The 19,348-nt window shown below is 42.4% G+C and overlaps 1 protein-coding gene across 5 annotated transcripts in view; it reads right to left on the reverse strand.

The window, feature by feature from the left end:
• Positions 1–17,090, reverse strand: part of MGAT5 (alpha-1,6-mannosylglycoprotein 6-beta-N-acetylglucosaminyltransferase) — a 113,722-nt gene extending 96,632 nt beyond the window's left edge. For 2 of the 5 annotated variants that reach the window (XM_052674851.1, XM_052674850.1), the window contains exon 1: positions 16,950–17,090. The gene's annotated coding sequence lies outside the window, so the exon portion shown is untranslated. Of the gene's footprint in view, positions 1–2,782; positions 2,801–14,206; positions 14,302–16,949 lie in introns of those variants that run through there. The other 3 variants (XM_052674854.1, XM_052674852.1, XM_052674853.1) reach the window with 3 other exon arrangements.
• Positions 17,091–19,348: the final 2,258 nt, after the last annotated feature.

Consider the following 19,348-nt stretch of genomic DNA (forward strand, 5'->3'; position numbering starts at 1 on the left):
TAATCTAATATTAGATATTTATTCCAATATAGCTGGCAGAAAGTTAGAGTCAGCTGGTAGTTTTGCTATCCTCATAATTAAGATCCAGGACGTGAGAGAGAGAAAAAAAAGCTTTTTTGTAACTAAAACAGCAGTGACGTTTCTTCTACGTGTTTCTTTAGAGCTCATCATAGTCACAAGAGAGTTTCAAGTTACCTAGGTTAAAATCTGATTAATTGTAAATAAAGATGATGACTGCTTACATCTGAGCTGAAATAGTACTCTGGAAACCAGTATGCATCCACCATCTGGCACACAGTAATTATAGAAATTAAAAATGCATTTCTGTGGCCTGACTTTAACAATTTTTACTGATACGGTAATACTTGATCTTCTTAGGGAACATAATCTAAATTCATGCTGCTAAATGATCACAGGACCATCCTCTGTATGACGTAAGCAGTTCATTAATCTGGAATCTTAAAAAAAAAAAACCAAGAAAAAAGCCTTACTTGTTCCCCAGTGATAATGGAAACTGTTTCTGTAGTTTTACGTCATGCCATTAAATTTAATCCACAATCAAGGCAAGTTAATTTCACACCTGCTGAGAGATATCCTGATGGATGCCATCACAGCAGGTCATTAATTTTCCTTCCTCGTGATTAATTTCACACCACACACCGGACACAGACTTTTGAGTAACAATGTCTGAGAGCACTGTTAATCCTTGTAAAGGGCTAAATCGGTTTTGGATGGCATGCCAAAATGCAAAGAGCCCAGATGTGACATAAGCAAAAGGAAGCATCAGCAGCCTTGGCACTGGACCACACGCTGTAGCACGGCAGGACTACATTCTAGGGTAGGAGTGCATTCTTCTTGAGAATAGCCTCAAAACAAAAGTGCTGGATTTTTCTTACTTCCGGGGCACGTTCTCACAAACATTCTGCAGCATCAGGATTGAGATTACAGTAACATGACTGAAACAACTGAGAAAGTTTCTGCCACAGAAACCTCTCACTGCTCAGTTACTGCCTTTACACATAAGGTATAAAGTTTTACCAACACCACCATGTCTGCTGTTTTCAAATAAAAGCTTGCAAGGGGCAAAGAAAAATGAAGGAAAAGGTAACATTCCCAGATCACAACAGCAAAGCCTGCTGCCATCAGAGCAGCGAGAGGAAGCTGCAGGGCACTGCACAGTTCTATAACCACTGAGCACAGGTGGGAGAGGCCCTGAGCTCACGCCACAGCCTCCAGGTGCAGGAGGCAGCAGAGCTGATATCTGGCAGCTACATGCTGAGCCCTGTGCTGCTCTCACCTCCTGCTCCTTGTCTGCTCATCCAAGCTGCTTGCTCTCGCACCCTGCTCTGTGCTAGATGTGCCAAACCAACAGATCCCTCAATGAGCTGTTCAGATTGTGAAAACAAAAGAAGCCTTTTTATTATATTAGCTTTCTGCTTGTTTTGCAAACCAAGCTGTCTACCAGATGGGTCAGGTGCATATCACAGCCAGTGAAAACAAAAAAGAGGAATTGTATCTTTTGGTATTAAAGAGCTGTTCAGCTTAGCCCTTCTTCCTCTTTGCAGGAATGACACAAACCAGCGGCTTCAAAGCCTCACAGTCTGTACTGTCCTTCCCAACCTTAAACCAGACTGTGTTTTTACCTCTTGTTTATCCTCTCCTCACATTCCCCAGTATTCTACACAACAGTGAATATTAAGGAAACATTTCTGCTTGCAACTCATTCAGTGCTTTATACTTTCTGTTCTTACATCATAATAGCGTTTCCCAATATAGTATGAGCAACTTCTTAACCTCTTCCTAACCATGAGGGAGAATAGTTTAGAAAACAAGCAAACGTGTTCATGTGCCTCCCACCAAGCACTTTCTGGCAACTGAAGCTATCACAGCGAAGCTGATATAGAGGGGAGAGAAAAGAGGAAAATGATTACAGACTCTGATGAATGAAAATCACATGGAACACGTGCTTTAGTATGCCCTGCTCAGATTTCTGAATGTGACATGCTGAGGCCAGGCAGACACAACCTCTGCCAGATCAATCTGTGCCAGCAGAAAAGCTACTACTCTCCAAGCAGAAGTCACTGCCTTCTCACATCTGCCCATGGAATTAACTCGAATGAGCACCGCCTAGACAATTCAGTCAAAATAAGTTGGATAAGAAGCAATTCGCTATTTAAACTGCAAAACTCATCTGCCTGTTTTGATTGGAATTGCTCAGTGAGAATAAACTGGCCCCTCACTGAAGACTGCAAGAATATTTACTACTATCACTCTGCCGTCTGATACAGACAGTGAGATATGATTACCTCACTGTCAAACACACGACCAAAGGCTCTGCATAAAACTTGAAGGGAGAGATGCTCATTTGAGGTTATTACAATGGTTATCTGTTTGTTGGCCAACACACTTTTCTCAGCATGCACTGAAATTTTTTACTGTCAACTCCTATGAAGAATATAAAAATAGAATGAATTAGGAGCTGAATTAAAAGGATTTACTTGCAGATTGGAAAGTCAAAGTAAATTAGTCAATAATTAGAATTTGCAAGGTTGTCTTTTTGGGCAAAACTCTCATGACTAGCAACTGATTATGCTCAATCTGAGAGTTAGGAGTATCAAAGGAAAAGCTACAGTCTGAACACTATTTGAAGCAGTATTCCTCATCACTGCTCGGTTTTCAATATGAATGGGTGTACAATCAATGAATATACAGATGGCATAGTATATCCAGAAGTTTGTCTGATGTAATTATGATACTAGAGTAAGGGAAAGGAGATACTCACCCTATCCAGGGCTCACATAATAAACTCCAGTAGAGTAGCTCTCCAGAAGAGATCCTTCCCCACTGGCAGTCAGCTCTTAAATGGGTCTAGGAGGGGTGGAGCCTGGCTCCCCCCCTTCCAACAGCAGGGGTGAATTGCCTTCACCTGTGCTCCTGTGGCTGACTCACTGTTTGCCTCAGGTGATCAATCAGAGGTTCAGGCCGTGATTCAACAGCCCCATACAGTGGGAAAGTAAACATTTTGGCCATTTCTTCAGTTAACTAAAACACAGCATAAGAAGACTAAGAAATAATCAAATTTTTGATGTTTGCCTTTTCAGATGTCTAAAGAACACCTAGGTACACTTTCCTCTTACCTCTTAGTTCTAACAGACTGCTGAAGAAGCCACTCTCTTTCTACCTAAAATCTCTCTAGCTGCTGTCTCTCAGGGCTCCTCCTCTGACAGAGACATGCTCTCTCTTTAACAACCGTTTATGAGGGTGGAGTGATAGGACAAGGGGGAATGGTCTTAAACTAAGACGGGGAGGTTTAGTTTAGATATTAGGAGGAAGTTTTCAACACAGAGGGTGGTAACACACTGGAACAGGTTGCCCAAGGAGGCTGTGGATGCCCCATCCCTGGAGACATTCAAAGCCAGGCTGGATGTGGCTCTGGGCAGCCTAGTCTGTGGTTGGTGACCCTGCACATAGCAGGGGGTTGGAACTAGATGAGCATTGTGGTCCTTTTCAACCCAGGCCATTCTATGATTCTCTCCTCAGTCTCTTCTTTAGAGTCTTCTAGCTGGTGCTTGAGAAAGAACACATAAACCAAAAAACCTCAGCAAAGCCACAGATTGTGGCCCTCAAACCCAGTCAGCGTTCTCTCCTCTGCTGAAATAATAAAAACTGCAGTGCATGGGTTAATGCTTACAAAGTCCTTTTAATTTTGTATGGCACTTTGTCTATCAAAACCAAAGTGTAATAAAGAATTAATTTTAAATTGCTATGTCTATATTGCTATTAATGTCATCGTATGTCAGGCAGAATCTCTAAGGTAGATCTCAAACTTGCACTAACCACTAAAGGAACACGATGGAGAATAAAGCGGACAAGCGATATATTTAGCTTCATCCTATCTTTGTCCCCAGGGGAAAGTGTTCTTCCTTGTGTGAGAAGGGAAGGAGAAAAAAACATTTGCTATGTTTAAAAAAAAAAAAAAAAAAAAAAAAAAGCCTAGAAAATGAAAGCATATTTTCCCCAACACTGATGACCACTTTAAACAGACTCACACATCTACAAAATGGTATTATTTGCCTTGGATTTAAGCTCATGTTTTCCAGTCTGACCACATCAGAGGGTTATTTTCTTCCCAAACCCACTGCAGTATCCTGAATTTTTCAGTTTAAGTAATTCTGCCCACTCCACCTTTTCAAATCTTTCTAAAACACCTGAAACAAATCTGGTAGGGTAATTCTGCACTTGGCTGAATCTTGCCTGCGGATTATATAATTCTTGTACATTTTATATCTCTTGCCCTGCTTTTCAGCTCTCATCAGACCAGGAGCTCCACCACACAGGCTCCTTGTCATGTTCCCAAGCACACAAATTGAGCTTTACTCCCTCCAGTGCTCAGAAAACAAATCAGTTCTTAGCAAACACTTTTAGAAAACCTAAATTATTGTTATCAAATGAAATTGCCTTCCAAAAATTACCAAGAGTGGATCCACTTTACTAAGCACTTTCTATAAGGGCACAAAAGATTTAAATATTACCAAATCTTTTTGCTGCTGCAACAGGAACCAGTAATGGTTCCTGTTATTATGAACAGGAGATACTCACAGATGGAAGAGGAGGGGAAAAAAAAACAAGCCTTTGCTAGCAGAAAATCTTGTAGCAAACCCACTAGGAGACTTCACAGACTACACAGGGATTAATATAATTTGAGCATCTTTCTACTGTAGTTGCATCCTAAATTCTTCGAAACATCAAGTAGCAGGGACAACGTTTATTTGCCATACATCCCATGCTGCACCTCAAGTTTAATTAGACAAAGGGCTCTTAAAGACACCTGGTATTAAAGGTGCAAACCAGCAGTAAATGCACATACAAGGCTGCCAAAAAGACAGTCTGCAGCTCTGAATTAGATTTAGATGGTATCATAGCACTGGCAGAGGGGAAAAGAAACGCCACTATAATGGCACTACCGCAGCCAAGTGGATTTCTTTACTGGTTAGTCAGAACTGGGGAAGAGAAAAATGTAGAGACACAGAAAAACAGATTTTCCAGTATTATGAAAATACTCATTCCTTCTTACTCACTAAGGAAATGTGCTGGCAAATGCATCTTTAAGAGCTAAATGGGTACAAAAAGCCTCATTCTGCTTAACTGTGTATCACGAGGCTACATAGATTTATCTTTGTAAATGCAAGGATTTGACAGAACTTGCAGAAAAATACAAAAGGCATTATCTTAGCACATTTCAACATCCAGAGCAGTTCATTTTCTTTGTAAGCTACAACCACTGATAGCAACACAGACTATCCTACCAGAGTGCTGTACCTTAGCCGACTGACTTACACCTGTATTCCACTGCAGAAAGTAGGTAAACCTGTATTTGAGCCATGTACATGCAGATCATAACAGCACCTCTAATCAAAGGAGGGGAAAGCAGAATCTGCCATGAGTCAGTCACTCATGTTCATTAGCTATGGTCTTAAAGACTGGAAATGTTCATACGCACAGGCTGACAGAAGAAAGGCTGCATTTATTCAATATCATTACCCTATGTATTTGAGGAGGATATGATATTCCCCACTTAAGCTTTAGAATCACTCAAGAGATTCCAGGCTTTATTCCAACTTAGGCTGCTGTTTCAATTCTGAGAAAAGATGTACCCTACAGTTTAGACCAACACGTGAGTTAAGGCTCAAGTCTAAAGAGTGCTTTGGAAATCACTTTTGTGTTTTTGCAACAGATATTTAGATCACAAATTATTTTATACTAAAAAGTGTAACACTTATTTTGGTGTATGACTTTCAAGTGGCCTTCATTTATTTCCCAAACTTGAGAAAACACCTGGATTTTAAGGCAATCGAGTAACTGAGCTTTTTTTTTTTCCCCAGGCAAGGTTTCATTGTATATGGGAGCTGAACCACTGATTGAGCACCTGTGGAAAGGACCAGGTCAGCAATGGGAGCACAGGTGAAGGCAATTGATGTGTGAGGCTGGAAGGAGTGAAGCCTGGCTGCACCTCTCTTAGACCTCATGAAGGGCCGACTGCCACTGGGAAGAAAGTCTTGTTAGAGGTCTCTTCTTGGTGAAGCTTTTCCCTGCAAACTTGCAATCTTCTGATATAGGTGAGCAATCTTCTTCCCTTCCTTTATAGCACCTTTCTACTGTGTTGATCCTTTTCTGGTGCAGTGCTTTTCCCATCATATTGATCTGTCTAATTGCTACACATTCAAACCCAAACCTTTCTCCCACTAACTGTATGGTTACTCTCCCTACTCAGTTTGTTTTACTTTATGGTGGGAAGTACTCTATCTTAACAACATCACCACCACATCCTCTCACTGTTGTCCTATAAGATTCTTAAGAACTGTAAGGTCTTCCCTTTGCTTAATTAAGAAATAAATAAAAAAAAAATGAAGAAAAATCAACACTGCTTCATGGCTGCAAGCGTCTAGCTGCTACAACACTCAATTCTATATTAGGTGCCTAAAATCTGTATACAACAAAATAGAATCACTGTCAAGAGGCGCTCGAAAAAAGCCAGATTTTCTGTAGAATCAAGCCTTGTGCAACACGGGCAGGGTGAGGTCTTTAGTAAAAATGGCTCAATCATTTCCGACAGTTGCTTAAGGTCAGTTGAAAAAGCCACATCAGTCAAAAAGGCAAGGAAGAGAAACTGCATGAAGAGGTTCTTGACAAAGAACTCTTTCATGAGACAGGAGAAACAGATTCATGATCCACGCGCCTTGGAAGTTTGTGATTCTTGCTTGCAATCAGCTGATTTGATAATTAGTTGGTAAGCAAACTAACAGAGAAGTTCCAGTTTGTCTAGATTCAGCCTAACTACATGCACACGTTGAAAATTTCATTAACTTCTACTTAATTTTACAGAAAATAAATCCATCCAGATTTGTTGACTGGGTGGGTAAGGATGACGAGATCTGTCTTAGTCCAAGTCTGAAAGTAAATGAGTGCAGTAAATATTTCCTATGTTACTTAAAAAGGAAACAGGTTGTATAAACATGAGAGAATTTCAGGAGTACACTTTGGGAGATGGGAAGAAACACACGAAGTAGAGCTTAAAAGTGGGGGGGAGGGGGAGAGTCAAGTCATCCTTGAAGATGAAATGTCTGGGAAAGAAAGGCAAAAACAACTCCAAAGTCTCTACTGTGAAAGAGATTTTTGCCTCTACCAGAGTACTGCAAAGACCCTCAAAAACACTTCCTAGAAAAATGAAGTCTCAGACAACTGACTTCAAATTCAGCTATTTCTCAGTATTGATGCATCTGTTGAATAAGATATTTTATTCACTAAAATCTTGAGTCTAGCAGAAGGCTGCTTCCAGGGGAGAGGCAGCCAGGCTGAGAACAGAAATGCTTACATTGCCTGCATATCTTCTGAAGGCCAAATAAAGAGAGCACAACAGGATTCGCCCTTCAGTCTTTCTAGGATATAGAACAGAGAGCAGGAATAGCAATAACTAAGGAGCAGTGACAAAAAACACCAGAAAACATGCTTCATGTTAGATAAAACAGAAGAAAGGAGACAGATACAACTCAAGATGAAAAGGAGGGTATGGCCAAAACCCCTACACCTCTCTAGAAGTATTCTGGAGAACTTCTAATGCTGTTTCTTTTTTTTCCCATCAGTTTTACATCTCAAACGCTGGTGTACTTTGTAAAAAAAAAAAAAATAATAATCCTTAAAAACATCAAATAAGGAAACAAAGATCTTAAGATCACAATAACTGGACAACTGTCATCAGTGCATTCAGCCACACACAGTCTAAATGAGAATGCACTGGAAAAATAAAAAAAGAGACATAACAAATTTTCTAATCATTTCAAATAATAACATTTGACAAATTTCTCATTCTGTTTGTCAAGTCCAAGGATGACAGAGCTGGTCAGTACAAAATAAACAATAAAAAGGGTTTTCATTTCTATTTTGGTCAACGTGACACATCTTCATCCTGAGCAACTACAAATCAGGCAATTATGCTGATTCCCATCCCCGCAATAAAGGCAAGGTAAAAATACTGAGCATTTTATGGTTTGAGTAACTTCTGCCAAACTACAATATTGCATCAGCAGCCTTTCTAACAAAATGTCAATTTTTGGTTATTTAATGAGGTGAGTGGCGTACTTAAAAATACTCTACAGCTTGTGAAAGAGCAAGAGTTTACCTTAATTAAAAAGCTCTTTTCATAACACACATCCAAAATCAACAGCATGAAATCTGAGAAATTCATGTAGGGAAAAGGATATTTTTCTCCTAATTGGGATAAGCACAAATATGTATATTGATAGTACTTGGAAAAAGGAAGGGTTTTTGTTTTTTGAGAAGGACCATTAATCTGTTAGATAAAACTGGGAGCACTTGGCCTAGTGGACAGAGCATTAACCGTCTATGAACCCAGCATTTTAAGTACTAAGAACACAATCTTTTAATGAGGCTGACGCTCCAGCAGTCAAAGCCAGCACTGTCACTGAGAAACAGCTTTATTCCCTTCTAAGCTCCTTCCCCAACTTACAAAGGCAAAAGGTGAAGCTACCTAGGGAACATTTTCATTCTGGGATGTGAACAACCAAACACGAAGAAGCCATCCATGGCCAGGCCACATCAGATTCTCAGCAGTTCACTGCACTGCCACAGAATGCTCTGACAGGTACTGGAGAGAGACAGGCATGGTGGCACAGCTCCATCTAACTCCAGCCTTTGGGGAGACCAGGAAAAGTAACGACATTCCCATGTAAAATCTCCAGTGAACTCCAGGATAATTTTCTCTGATCAAAGCATCACAGAATGTTTGCTAAGCATAAGGTACAGGAAATTCTAAAATGGCATTTGATTTGGATTACAGAATATTGCAAACACATCTAGTACCTAATTATGAGTTGTGCAACAGAATTCAAGTATGACGTATTCAGCAGACAACTCAAGTTTACCATATCAACTCATAAGATCAGAACAACAGTCTGAAGAGAGGCCAGAGCAGTTCTAGCAGAACACAGAACTAATGGTGCAATAATTCAGTTGGATAGGACGCAAAAAGACCAATAAGTCCAACTTCAGGGCTAATCAAAAGTTAAAACATGCCATTGAGGGCAATGCCTCTTGACCACTGACAGGCATGGGGCATCTGAAGGAATGTAGGAAGCCTGCTCCAGTGCCTGAGCTCCTGTTCTTCAAACTAGACAAACCTGGTATCCTCAGCCTCTCCTCACAGGCCATGTCTTCCAGCCCTTCTATTAGCTTTGTTGCCCTATGTGCAAAAATAAGAAGAGAGTAAATGACAGTTGCCCAAATATATGAGATGCAACAAACTTGTTCTTGAAATGCATGTGAAAGAGAAAAGACTTGGTTTTGGTTTGTTTTTTTTTTTAAACCTAATTTATGAGAAATTAGATTATTTGGAAGGTCATCTACCCCACCTTTTCAGATCTAAGAAACACAAATTAATGTAGAACAGATCTTCCTCACATATTGAAAGTACGAATTACTTTTTCAAGTACGGTGTTCTTAAAAGGCTACCTTCTGTCTGATTTAGCTCACTACTTGTCAGTTTCTCAGTATGTAGGGAAGTGCTCTTAGACACATTTTAAGTAGTTTAATATTGGCATTATTCTGTAACATTCTGTAACAGTGTGCAAGATGTGTAACCAGGACACATGGAAGGTACTACCCCCAGAAATGAATAAAGGTACAACGACTTTAACACAAGCTGAACAGAAATGAAATCTGTTACAAGCTGATACTTTTTTTTATCAGTCACTCCAGCTGTCAGAGGGAAGTTTAAGAGCACACTTGGGCCTCACCATACCAGTTTCAGCATGTAAAGACAGAGGTTTAAGCTGCATCTACTCAAGTAGAGCTTATGTGAATTTCAACATGCCTTTTAAATCAGACAGAACGGTACCCACTGTGCAAAAAGTCTCCTTACATCATGAAAAAAAGCCCCTTCCTTTCAGTACAGGCCAGAAGCGTGCTACCAACAGTGCTGTAAGCTGCTCCTTCATGGGCTGCTCAGTAGCCAGTGTGGATCAGCCAGTGAGATGAACTACTGGACCGATGGCAGGCAAGTCCTATTGCCATGGAACTTCATCTCAGCAGCTAGCTGGCAGTGGCCAAAACTGAAATGATCTTCCAGTCTGAAACTCTTCCTTGCTCCCTATTTAATTTACACCATTAAGGAGAATTCTGAAATTCCTGTTTTACTATCCAATTGAACATGACTTCCAAAACACTGACAAAAACTGGGAAGTATTTCAGCAAGAACTACAGATTAGTATTTACTAGGGGCATACGGATTATATTTGTCTTTCAAGAAAAGTTGTAATATCAGAGCAAAGATTATTTCTAGAACTGATTTATAAGTAAGCTTGGTCTCCAACAAAATGGCCAGTAGAAACAAAAATCTCACTTTCAAGTGTAGCAATAACCTTCATTTAACTTGATTAAAGGCTTCTAAAGTATTCAGAAATAGTTGATTTTACATATGGTAAAACAGCTGTAAGGTTGAGCAGAAAAATACACTGGCAGCATTTGCAGGACTCTCCCTTTGCATGCTTTCTCTCCATTCTAGCAAAAGAAAAGTAGTTGCAAAGCATGGATGGTTCTACAGAATAAACAGAATGATACATTTCACTACCTAGTTAGAGAATCAATAGTGCTGAAGAAGTGATTGAAACAACATAGCTCTAATAGCCTGGTCAAATATCCACTACAACTGATCCTGAAGTCTGAGTGCTGAAGACTGAGAATTGTTATTACTATTTTACTATTTTTTTTTTTTAATCTTTTGCCTACACAGAGCATTCCACATCCTTTTCCTGTTCGGTCAGACCAGGAAACACAAATACTGATTTCACTGACAAATTCTCGTCAAAGCACGAGAATTCGTCTTAATTAAAGCCAAGAGGAAAGAAAATCGTTTTCTCTCTGATTTTGCTTTATATCTGTTTAAAGTTCACACTCAATTTCTGACTTACAAACACCAAACTTTCAGACAACAACTGAGCTCTTCAAAAACCTCCCTCAAAGCCATTTGCTTCAGTTCTCTGAATATTTTTCCATCTTTCTTGCTAGAACTTTCTCCAGAATCCCCTCAAATAGAGATACGTATTTTAAATATTTTGCACCTGAAGTTCCATCAACACACAGAGATTGAAAGCACTCTTCTGCTCCCTTCAGTACTTGAAATCATCCCTCTGTGACGCTTACTGCCTGAGCAATGAACTGGTACCTCACTCACACTGTTGAACTACTTGTTTTTTAAACATCTCATTGCTACCTAAGGAACGGCCCCCTTGTTTTGCAGCCCCTCCTCCTGCCAGAACAACTCCTGAATCCCTTGTATGACTACCATTAGTGAAATACATTTCTGTAAGAATTGTCAGTGTTCCAAAAGGAGAGACGCTGAGTGTTTCAGAGCTGTTTCTTGGGTTCTTATTTTTAAAGTGTGCTAAGCAGACAGGAAAGCTGTATCCACACACAAGGTATTAGTATGCACAGAAAACAGTGCTGTGAAGCTCCTTTATCAAAGTATTTGCAAAGAACCTATGAAAATGTCAGTGTAAGAATATTTCAGAGTTTTCCCAGGCATGATATACATACCTGCTTAGTTTCTTTTTCCCCCCTCAGGAAGAAGGTTCCTTGCCAGGTGGCTCAAATTCCAAGATCAGGAAACACACACACGGCAGACACAGAAAGGTAATACTCTGATCCTTTTAGGAAAAGAGGTGGTGGTGTCCATTTTCATGTACAATCCATACCAAATATAAGACAAAAAACTGACAGTGTAAATAGGTGAAGGTGTGGATGCTGCTGTTTGCTTAATACTTCTAAGCAGCTTTTACATTTTCCATATTTATTACTATTTTAATTATTAAAACCAGCAAGTTTAACAGTATCTAGGTAGAAATGAGCAATTCAAACCAACTTCAGGAAAACTACCTGACAGTTCATGTTACTTAGGGTACCATTTTCAAGGCATTTTAGTCCTACAAGCATTTTTCTTACAGACATAGTCTTCTCACAACAGGGGACTGGGAACAGTGTGGGACATTCACTCTAGTTAGGCTTTGCAAACAATTTCAGTCAGCTTTCAACATTGCACGCTGTTACAATGCTTTGGTATAAAACAAACAATCTAAAAGCTGGATAATTACCAGATTAGAAACATTCCTCAATTTTATTCCTTTTTTTTTTTTTTTTTTTCTTCCCCTCAAAAATTAAAGAAAAGGAAAGAATTGCAGGTTTGATACAGAGGGCAAATGGTACAGCACAAAACTTTCTCAATGGTATCTTAACTCCAGGAACTTTACTCTTCTTTGTCTACAGCATGGAAAATCAAATCTATGCATGCACGGCACTCAAACAGGACCCACCAAGATAGAGTTCAAGGGCAACTTTCAAAAACTGCACTAAAGCAACTCCTGGAGATTTGTATTTTCATTCTATCCGATATACCTGTGGGCAGGGAAGGAGAAAAGAACAGCTCTCTGCAGCAAAGGAACAAACATGGAGAGAGCAGGGAGGGGATAAGGAGGAGAGAGATAAGAGACGGCGTTTTAAACCCAAGAGAATTGCTGCCCCAGTGAAATGTACCCATATAGCTCTGCACTACCAAAGATCTGCTGTAAGAGTGTTACTCCACTGCAGTCACACACCTTACAGACAAGGACTATCACTATCACCAGTGCACTGGTGTGTCAAGATTCAGTCTCTTGAGACATCACATGGTCAATAAACCTCAAGGCTGCAGAATATGGCAGGAATGAAAATTCACTGCGGTTTTTACCTTTAATGACAACTTGATTAGAAGCTATTTGAAAATGCTCCGAGAGAACCTCAACACAGGTTACATAAAACACTAATGCACCAGTCACAGTGCTTGTGTGATTGGTCTGATTCATAGGGAAGAAAGGAAAAGCAGCCTTAACAGGTGACAGAAAGGAAACAGCAATAAGCTTCATTTGCTAGATTTCTAACAAGGCTGAAGAATGAGTTTATTATAAAGCTACTCCAAGGAAATACAGCAAAAAGGAATATATTTTACAGCAAAAAAAATTTACATGAAGAAGGCAGCAAACAACACGATCCAAGAACAACAGCTGGTAAAAGTGAAATCAGCTCTTTCTATCAGTATGGAACTCCTCCTTTCTTATTTAAAGAAAAATAAGTCACTGTAAAACCATCTGCCTGCTATTTCTTACCTATGAGAACTCCTTTGTCAGGGGAACGAGGTCAAACCAAACGGTTGATTACTGTCAAATATTATTGTCTCTTATCAGGAAATAAAAAGCAGTAAGGCAAATAGCAGTTAGTTGGACTAATAGTCAAGGTTAAACATTTTGGAATGCCTGTGGGATGTATGAAGAAATGTACTTAGCTAATAGGAATAACAGGACCTTCTGAGACTCAAAGAAGGGCAAGGATCACAGGATTCTTAGCTCATACAAACCATGAATAATAAATCAAATGAATCACATCATTGACTTACAATCTTTCTCATGAAAAGGACTTTGCTACTTAGAGCATTCAACGAGAGAATTCCTGTCCCTCAAACTGATTTTCTTTGTTCTGTGCTTTGTGTCTCCCTAGTACACAAGGTGCTACAAACATAGACAGATGCCACCATTTTAGCAGAAGTTCCTGGAAGGAGCAATATCTTGGCTTGATGGCATGAATACAGACCTTGGGCTTCAAGGCTTCACCTGATTAAAACCAGCAAGACAACTTTTTGCAAGGCAAAAACAAAACCCTGACAATTTATCTCATGGTACAGCTGAACTATTATGTCTGGAACAGAAGAGGGAGGCTTCCCACCCTGACGAAAATTTGCATTGTCATGAAAAGCAGACGCCCCATAGCCGAGGGGCTCTAACAGCACTTGGGCCACCAGTTCTCCATAATTACAGTCCCCAAACACTGTCCAATTAGAATGCCTATCTCAATATCCAAATCCATTCACTGAACTAATGCTGATTTGCATAAAAACCTGTTTACCTTCTTTCCATGGCTATGGATTACAGTAACTGTAAAATAATAATAATAAAGAAAAATGATAAAGGAAAAACAAAAGTAGAGAAAGTTAAAGGATGGCATTGTACTACTCCAGTCCCTTGAAGACATAAAAACAGGAAAACTGCTCAATTTCTGAGTCTCTCCTCATCAGGTTCCCCAGCCAATTAGCACTGTGCAGCACACTCACCTTCTTCAGCAGCTACTCCTGATGTTCAGTGCCAAGTGGCTGCAGCAGTATTGCTGTGGTTCCAAATCAGGATAAACTAGTGACTTCTGCTGGTACTTTGGGAACAACGTGACATAAAGGAACCTTATGAATAAATAAGCCATATCAGAACCTGATTTTTTTTTTTCTCCCCACCATCTATTTAATAGACTAAGTATACACTAAATTAGACCATGAAAGCATGTTTGCCACTATATCTCCATTACCACTCACCTCTCCTGCCAATAACATTGAACTGAAGCTCCCATTCTCTCATGGGACACCTAGGCAATCTTATTTAGAATTCCACCTGCTCAAAATACAAATACTGCATTTACAAAAGTCTCCAAAATACCTACCACACCATTATAATCAACTTACCCTGTCAGTGCAGGGCACTTAATAGCAACAATACCTAAAGTGTTGTTAAAATGTGAAAGCCTACACAAGGAGGAAAACTGCACATTAAGTTATCTTACAGGGCAGCAAAATTGGTAGATTACAGTAGAATACAATGTCAGAAACAACAAAAAAAAAATTGCAAGGATGTAAGTAAGACTGAAATTAGTAGGGCTACGAAGATGCTACACGTTGACTCAAGTACAGAAGTTGATGGTATAAATCTTAGTATAAAAGTTACATGTAAACCTTTATACCAGCCATAAAGCTTTTTGTTGTTTTTTGTTGTTTAAATCAAGGAAAAGGATTTTGGTTGGAAGAAGATGACTTAGGACTGACAACAGCTGTCTTTATTCTAAATCATTTTAGGAATCTAGAGCACTTCAATATTTTGCCAGATTCTACCTCATGAAGCAGATTAAGGATTTTAGATGATCTGCACTCTGGGTTGCTGGCTGCATCCCAAGTTTTAGGCAGTTTAGTTTCTGGACTTTAAACAACCTGATCTTACATTCACTGTTCAGCCACTTTGTCTTTCAGCATCTTTTCAGTTCAGGCTGTACAAGCCGGCTTCTTCCTAGTCAGCAAGATGGATTAACGACTCGGGAAAGGGAAGCATATATTATTTAATCCTTACACACTCACACAAAACAAATTCACATTCTGTCTAACAGAAAGAGAAAACAATCCGTAAACCTTAAAAAAAGCACTGAACAGTTTTCACTAAACACACTGCTTCACTTTAAATTGCTCCCTATATTCTCTCAGACAGATACAGACTAGGAGGTAGTATGGCAAGTTATCTTATATGCAATGAAAACACCAAAAAAAACCAACAACCTATGAAGGATTTTTTCCTATCCTTCGGTTTGGCAGACACAAGTAACTGAGTGAATCGTGGGTTTTGCAGTAAGCAGAATTTCTCACAAAGAACAGTCATTACACAGAGAGGAAGAAAGAAAAAGGTACATCACCCATTTAGACTGAAATGGGCTCAATGTCCCCAGGCTATACAGTTTCAGTAATAAACAACAAGAACAAACTAGTTCCTCCTTTTAAAAATGGTTTTCAGCCCTTCACGAAATGGTAAAACTATTTAGAAAGAACCGACATTATCTCATTGAATTGGGAATGAAGACAGAACTCCAACACGGAAACAACCTCAAATGCTGTCCTTCTGAGGACAAAGATTAATAGATACAGCAAGTGACATTCCCTCCACCGTCTCTGCATTTTCTACACAAGGCTGTTTGCTGAGATAAAGCACTTGCATTGTACTAAGTCAAAATTCACTCCTGTATTTAGGGATATGAGTCACACTGTTGAAAAGGCTATCATAGCATTTCATGGGGAGAAGCAACAGAGCTTGTCAGGCACACAGGGTTGTAAATTCAAGTAACACAAATCTCAAGAGCAAGCCTTCATTTTAAGAGTATTCCATTCCTGCTGTAGGCATGGAGAGAGACTGTCGTATCGGGACCTAACAAGAAGGAATCCCCTGAAGTTTCCTGACCTCACTGCCTGGAAGAGAAACCTGCCTTCAAAAGGTGAGATCCGCGTTACACCACATCTGGAAAAGATGGAACCTACACTCCCTACATTAGCATTTAAGAAAGACTCACCCTAGATTAGCTCCTGAACACAAGGGGACATCTATCTTCCCCCGCACACACGGAAAAGTTAAGTTCGCCACGGGGAGATGACAGAACTCGGGCCAGGCTCGGCGCGGTCTCCCGAAGCCGCCGTTCGCGCGACCGAGCGCACAGAGCGCCCCGGGCCCGCCGCGCCCTTCGCACGGGGCCGCGTCCGTGCGATCCCAGCGCACAGCGCCGACGAGCGAACCTGGAAGCGGAGCATCGTTACACCCAGCCTCTCCGCCACAGAACCTTTGGCCAAACGCTGCTAGAGACAGCGCGGCGAAGCCGGCAGGCGGGTGACAGCTTTCAGGAAACCTTTTTCTCTCCCTAAAGGCTCGCGGATCCCCGCCGGCAGCACGGACGTTCCGACGTCCGCCCGCCGCTCCGCCGGCACTTCGGCCCCGCGGCAGCCCGTCCGCGGCGGTGCCCGGGAAGGTCGTTACGCAAGGTGACGAGGACGGCCGGGCCGCGAAGGCCGAGCTCCGGCCGCTTCTCGCGCCGCTCTACCGGCCGGGCCGGGCCGCCCGAGGGCTGCGAGGGGCGATGCGGCGCCGAGAGGCGGCCGCCGCCCCGCGCGGCCGCGGCGAAGAGGCCGAGGGAGCGGCCGCATCGCGACCGCGTCGCCGCCGCGGCCTGAGGGGACGGCGGCCCCGCACTCCCCGAACCGAGAGCCTCCCGCTGCGCCTCACCTCCTCCGACGCCGCCCGTGCGCCGCAGCCCCCCGCGCCGGGAGGAGCGCATCGCCCATGGTCCCTCGGCGGAGGCCGGCGCGGGCTGGGCTGGGCTATGCAGCGCCGCGCCGTGGGGGCCGGGCCACCCGAAGGCGGGCGGGCGGGCGCAGGGAGCGTCTGCAAAGTGCCGGCCGCGAGCCCGAGCGAAGAGGCAACCGCGCGAAGAGAAGGGCGGGAAGGAGCGTGGCCGGCGGGCCGGAAGCGCTTGCGAGAGGTTGAGATGCAAGCAGGGAGCGCGTGCAAAGCGCGCGCGCGGCGCTGCGAGAGCCGTTAACGGTCGTAACGGTCGCCCCTCAGGCAGCCCTCACGGTGCGGCGGCCCGAGGCGGGTTCATCACTGCAGTTAGGGCTTTTCTGTAAGCGCTGCGCCGTAGCGCGGATCGCAGCGCGCGTCTTTAAAGCGCGTTCCTTAGAGCTCTTTTAAACGATAGCAGAAACGGAGCTCAGGGAGCTGCCGGGGCCGAGGACGCCGCTGTATTTTTATAAGAGGACGCCCACGCTGCGCGAGCGGCGAGACGGGATGTCTGCGGCGCGGGGCAGCGGCGGGTGGAGGGCGACACCTGGTGGGCGACAGCGCCTCCCGCTGAGCGACGGGTCCGGCCGAGCTCCGTTGTGGTTTAACCGCAACCCGGTAAGGAAAAGGAGGGATTGGTACAGACTGCAATAAGCCCGTATCCGCGTCCTTTACAGCCATCTTCACGTGCCGTAGAACCCTGGTTCGCCTTTGTTCTATTGCTGTCTACCTGAGTCAAGTGGCTCTCCCTCCTGCTTGTAAGCTTCCCTCTGGCACTGCATGGCCCCAGTGAGGTCTCCCTGGAGCTTTTCCTTCTCCAGGCTGAAGAAGCCCTACCCTTCTCAGCTGGCCTTCGTAGAAGTGCTCCAGCTCTCTGAGCGTCCTCGTGGCCTCCCCTGGACTCACTCCAGCAGCTCCACATCTCTCTTGTGCTGGGGGCCCCAGGCCTGGATGCAGCATTCCAGATGGGGCCTCAGAAGGTTGAAGCAAAGGGGCATGATGCCCTCCTTTGCCCTGCAGCCACCCCTCTTGTAACCGAGCTCAGAATGGATTTGGTGTTCTATGCTGCAAGCACGCATTGCTGGCTCAGAATTATCATAAAATGGTTACACTCACCCCCCAGTAAATGGATAAATAAAATCTAGTAAGCTAGAATGGTTTTGGCAACAGTTTGCACTTGTTTGCACCCACAAACATCCTGCAGTGTGGCCATGCAGGTCAGTCTCCCTTTTCACCCAGCAATATGCTGTGTTCCTGGCTGTAGGCTCTCCCTGTTACTTAATGAGAGGCTGGGGATTTGAACATCTTACAAGGCTTCCTGTGATCAAAGCCTTGGGCCTCTTTCTGTGTAAAATGAGTAATTTTTTGAAAGAGCCACAGTGATTTGCAGTGTTTGTGGAACAGGCTCTGGTAACAAGGAAACAAAGTAGGTGAAACAATGCTGTCTACTGCACTTCAGTTCTTTTCCATTTATATTAGGCTTATAATTTAGGATGCTCATACAAAACAGCTAAACTCACCTTGTATTCACTTTGGGGTTTGATATTATCCGTTATTGAAATATATGCAGAAAACAAGGAGAATTCCTCCCCAATACAGCAGTAAATCTGACTAGCTAATAGTTTTCTAACCAAAGGATACCAACCAGATCCTCTATACAGCATTAAGAAGTTACACTGTACATTTTGCAGTAATTACATCTGACACAGCTGAATAAAAAAATCTAGCACAGGTGAGCAAAACAATTGCCTTAATTGAGCACAAGGGAAGGTAGTAGGCAGTCTATTCCTTCCCTAGTAAAAGAAGGGGTTCTTAGAGTGTAGGAAGCAAAAGACCAAGAGGAAAAAAAAATATTGAGGAAAATATTAAGAGAATCTGAGAATAAGTTGATACTTACTTGTTTGTTCCTTACTTCAGTATTTAACAAGTGAGGCAATAGTTATTCAGATTTAGCTTCCTCAGGCCTATTTTATACTCAGTGTAAAACCTGCAACAGAGCCTTCACCAATGTGCTTACTCATTCTCTGCATAAAAGACTGTGGGTGGTGAAATCACCAGGTGAGCCTGATTAGAGCCATTATGAGCAATTATTGCAATCAGGGCTCTGATGCCGGCATCTCATTTTGCCTGTTTGCCCAGTGGAGTCACAAGTTCTCTTTAGTTTCAGGATGTTGTATGCTAAACCTGTTACCTTTGTGTGTAGAGAGGAATTTAATAGAATGCAGTACAAGTGCCTCTGATGGGCACCTACCTGATCTGCAAGCTGCTGGGAAACGTGCTTCCACCATGCGATGCTGTGTGTGTTCTTGGGTGTAACCAAATGTTGATCTGCAGTGCATGCAGAC

Source organism: Tympanuchus pallidicinctus, unplaced genomic scaffold (assembly GCF_026119805.1).
Source record: "Tympanuchus pallidicinctus isolate F22 unplaced genomic scaffold, pur_lepc_1.0 scaffold15, whole genome shotgun sequence".
Classification (NCBI taxonomy): domain Eukaryota; kingdom Metazoa; phylum Chordata; class Aves; order Galliformes; family Phasianidae; genus Tympanuchus; species Tympanuchus pallidicinctus.